Genomic DNA, 4624 nt, shown 5'->3' on the forward strand with positions numbered 1-4624 from the left:
AAAAAAAAAAAAAAAAAAAAAAAAAAAAGAAAAGAAAAAAAAAGGAGACCACAGCCATTACATAACATGACTGACCATAATGCTCATGTTATTTCTTTGAACTGTGCCCTCCACTCAACTCGAGCGTCAAGAAGCGCAAGCAATGCTCAGGCATAAATTGTGTAACAGCCAGTGCCACTGACAATCCCAGATACAGCCGAGCACACACATCTGTCGAAGGACCCACTAAGGGTCTCTGGGCATTTGCAGCAGTCACCAATAACTGTCCATCTCCATTTGCAACAGAGCGCAAATTAACAACTCAAGTCAAAACTCCATTTACAAAATAAGAAATTTAAATAAAACTATAACACAATCAACTGAATGCAAGCAAAATCGCGTGGCAACAACCTGTGCAAAGTAGAAGCTCTGTGCTGTTTATACTGCGGCTCACTAATTTGAATCCCAATAGTAACAGAAGATGTCACCTGCGTCAAATTCTCTGTTTCAATGTCAGTGTCAGGGCCAAAACAGGGCCCGCATCGGTCAGATCATTCTGAACTTGTATTTTAATGTCATGACTTGTCAGGCTGGGACACACAGTCTTTCCTAATTGAGATTGCTGGTGTGATGCTTTTTTTTTTTTTGTAGAGAAGTTAATGAAGATCTTTGGTGTATCAAAGTCCCCTGAAGTTTGGAGTTTCCTGACTTGCCATAGGCTACTGTACTTTTCCCACCAAACAGCACAACACATCATTACAGCATTAGTGCAACCTGTTGGCTGCGATGGGAAATTGCACCGATCACATGCCCACGGCCGGAGATAAGCTGACGTTTGTGCAACCGGTTCTCTTTTTCTTCCTTTTCTTATACAGAAATAAGACGGTTGCGCCGAGCGCGGGTTAGGAGATCTGTCAGCGGGGCGCACGGTGCAGGGTTGTCAGTGCGCACACCACGCAGCACCGGGGACGAGGCGGGGAGAGACAACCAAGCGTTTGCCTCCCTCGATAATTCTCCAGCGATACAAACAAGTGGTTGTTGCAGTATAAGCAGATCGTACCTGTAGTGAGAGGATGCGCTCTTCCAGTTAGGTCATCTCCCGTCAGTCCAAGTTGGAAAACATAAGTGAAATAACGCGACGTCCACACACACACACACACACACACACACACACAGTCAAAGGTCTCGATTAAAACCCGGTCCTTGCAGCAATGTTGCGCGGTGAAATGTCAGCTGGGTTTGTCGCCGCCTCTCTCCCCTTGCGGCAGGAAAACATCGTCCGCAATTTCAACTGTTTTAGAACTAAAGTCAACAGCGTCGCTGACCTGGTTGGCGCAGTCGAGATCCACCGTGTGTGCGCGCCTGCTTGCCCGATCTGTCGATAACTTTTGACGTACGTCGCCAGTATGAGAAAAAAAAAAAAAAAAAAGTGATTGATCGCCTACTCGCTCGCGATTTCAGGGTAATTCCGCAGTGATTCCACAGATATGCGCCGCGATATTCTGCTCTTGCGCCATTAAACCCGTGAGTACATGAAAGTTATATAATACAGCCGTGCTGCCCTGGCGTACTCAACTGAAAACTCAGGCAGGGCAGGGCGGACAGTTAGTGAAACGGTGTCAAGTTCAATGAAACAAAGTTGATCGCTTCTGCCTTGTCCTTTCAGAATAAAAGCCTTTGTTGTTGCCATCTTCGATTAAAGTTACATGGTTAGAATATATGAAAAAAAATTACGTCCGAAGCCATTTTAAAGTCGATTTTTTTACCATAAAGGCCAGTTTGGGCATAATGCACGGCATGATTTAGTTTTTTTTTATTCAGTTCTGTTTTTTAAGACGAACATTGTTTTGCTTTTATTGTAAAGCAGAAATAGCTCTGCTTTCTGCCACCTTCTGTATATGTGTGGTAGCTTGACGCAGCTGCTAGTTTGACACTTGCCTGTGAACGCCCCTATCCCTGTTGAATCTCTCTGCTGAGCAATCTGTCAAAACGTGTCTCCGTAGGCCTTCGATGGAAGGACCTATAGATAGTCATTTATGTTCTGCTATAGCCTTCAACCACCAACGTTAGTGCAAAGCCCTTCATAGCTTTGAGTTTCAAAAGTTAAGTCCCTTTCTGAGGGCCCCTTTAGGAGTCAAATAAGGTTCTGAGCAAAGAACAGGGAGGTCAATTTTGTCTCAAACGAGAGCATGTAATCACGATGAGGCTATAGAATCCAAGGTTATGCCACTTGATTGTTATCTCCTCAACTATGGAATTCAGGATAATGAATAAAACTCTCCTCAGATATGGAGTCCATGATATTTATCACAATTAAATAGATTTTGGTCATGAGAGGTCTTGATTTACCGAGTCCACATCAAGACAGGCGGCTGGCGATGCTTAGACACAGATTGTGAATGCTTACTGTAAGCGAGACATATGACCCCGGGTGGTTTTGACACCTACTTTCAGTTGTTCATCCAAAGTTCTTTCTAGGTCATGAATGGACTGGGAATCACACTGACATTGAGAGACAAGAAGCACACAGGGAACTGTTGTAGAAAAGAGGAAGCACAGCCAGGACAGATTTAAACTAGGAAGGTGCACTCAATAGTGTGCAGATCCCTGCCAGGTGTGTCTGCAATGACCACTGCTGTAATGCGTGATTGAATTAATACAACCCACAAATGACCAACCCACCTTCTAGACACCAATGGCCTGTAAGGTGTCTCAAAAAACAAGCAGCAATGCATGCAAACAAGCGGCTCAAAGTTGTCGTATCGGCTAAGACACTTCATACGATTTTGCAAAAAAGAAATTGAACTCACTAAGCTGTTCCGTTATTGTGTCCCTCGACACAGAGCTTTGGTTGAAACATGTTGGTGCTTTTAATGATTTCGCCACAATAATAAAGGCTTTTTGATATTTCCTTCCTCTTTGGTCTTTTTTGGATTGCCTTCCTGTTTATGCAGATTTAGATCTACGGTTGAATACACAGAGTAACCTCTCTCCTAGGCAGTAAAAGGTGTTTTGAGAAGTTGCGAGTAACCTTGAGAAGTCCTTGAGCATGCAGCCATAACTGGCCACCCGAAAGTATTTATGACGTTTTCTGCAGCAGAATGCGAGATTAGCCGTGGACAGACAAAGATGTGTACACTCACTCACTGACGCACACACGAGGGATCGTGTGATTCTTCTGGCAGAAATAACTAGACATCCTGTCAAGGAGAGAACAACGTCCAAACAGAACCATGAACGAGGGGCGAGATCTTTCTCTTCTCTCAACAAAGCAGAGTTGTAAATGGGGGCGCAGCGTTATTCACTACAGCACAGAGTGAGGGGTCAAAGGCCAGGTTGACTGTCAGAACCACTCCTGAAACCTAAAGCATAAACCTGATTTCTAATCTCTTACGTGACAAGTCTTTTACATATATAATCTGTCGATAGATAGGTCAATGATTTCTTCAAAGATAACACACTGACAATGACGTAAAACACAGAAAAGTAACACATCCTAATAGGGACCTTCAAATGTTTTATTGTATCCAAATAATTCATTGATTATCTAAATTGCTGTGAATTAATTTTCTCTCAGTCAACTAACTTCAATCAACAAAATGTTTCAGGTCTACAGGAAGAAAAATCACAATACTCGAAACATAAGAGGCCAAGAGAGGCACTCTGAAGGTTGTGACTTTGCTCGTTCAGTTATGATCTTTTCTGATAGTCCCAATCCCTTTAATGCATTTAAAGGACCTACTTGAGTCCAACATGAACTGACTGGTGACCTTTCAGTGATATTAAGACTATTTTGCAATTCTGTTGGTCAGCTTCACCAGACAAGGTCTTCAGTTAGAAATGAATTTCTCATTTTTATGATGACACAGTGGACCATAACAAGGAGTGATTTGAGTTAGGTGTTCTGCAGAGTCAACCTAGGGTGAAGAAGAAGAAGAGAGGAGAGGAGAGGAAGGGAGGTGGACAGTCCAGGCTGTGCAGACTGGCCCAGACACCCATGCTGTTCCATCTGCAAGAAAAGAAACAAGGATGGGGAGATGCAAACCAACAGGCCAGGAGAAGAAAGAAGGAAAAGGGGTGGGGGAAAAAGGGGGGGCAGTTGTGGCCCTCCATGCAAGTCGTTCGATTAGAAGGAGCAGAGTGTGTCCTGTGCATGTGGATGTCTCATTAAGAGCTAGCGTGGCTGGAGAGAGGCAGGAGCTCCCCAGGGCCCGACTAAACCACACTGTTCTCAAAACATCACAGGGAACACTGTGAGTTTTTAATGCTGGGTAACAATGGGTGATACTATTAACCGAAAAACAATAAAAACACTGGACGTGTGGCGCTTCATGTGCATGTATATGTGCAACTGGGAGTCTAATGGAGAAGTATGTTACGGTGGTTGTGTAATACACCTTGCTCTGGGTGCATACTAGGTTACACTAGTTACATTGAATGTGCTGCCGCAGAGACAACTTCATATGAATATTCATTAATGTGCACTCACATGTGCTGGTGACTAATAGACGCCAAAGTTTGGGTTTCAGATGTTCTGGTTATAACACTGACCTTTTGGTCCCTAGCAGAGGTAGGTGGCCTACATGTTGTACATACACACACACACACACACACACACACACACCTACACACACACACACGCACA

At 43.8% G+C, this 4624-nt stretch overlaps 1 protein-coding gene across 1 annotated transcript in view; it reads right to left on the reverse strand.

Moving 5' to 3' along the window:
* LOC116395430 (glucocorticoid receptor) overlaps positions 1–1572 on the reverse strand; it is a 67688-nt gene extending 66116 nt beyond the window's left edge. Inside the window, exon 1 of the mRNA XM_031869325.1 lies at positions 1040–1572. The gene's annotated coding sequence lies outside the window, so the exon portion shown is untranslated. The remainder of the gene's footprint in view (positions 1–1039) is intronic.
* Between the last annotated feature and the right edge of the window lie 3052 nt (positions 1573–4624).

Source organism: Anarrhichthys ocellatus, unplaced genomic scaffold (assembly GCF_004355925.1).
Source record: "Anarrhichthys ocellatus isolate YVR2014 unplaced genomic scaffold, GSC_Weel_1.0 scaffold46, whole genome shotgun sequence".
Classification (NCBI taxonomy): Eukaryota; Metazoa; Chordata; class Actinopteri; order Perciformes; family Anarhichadidae; genus Anarrhichthys; species Anarrhichthys ocellatus.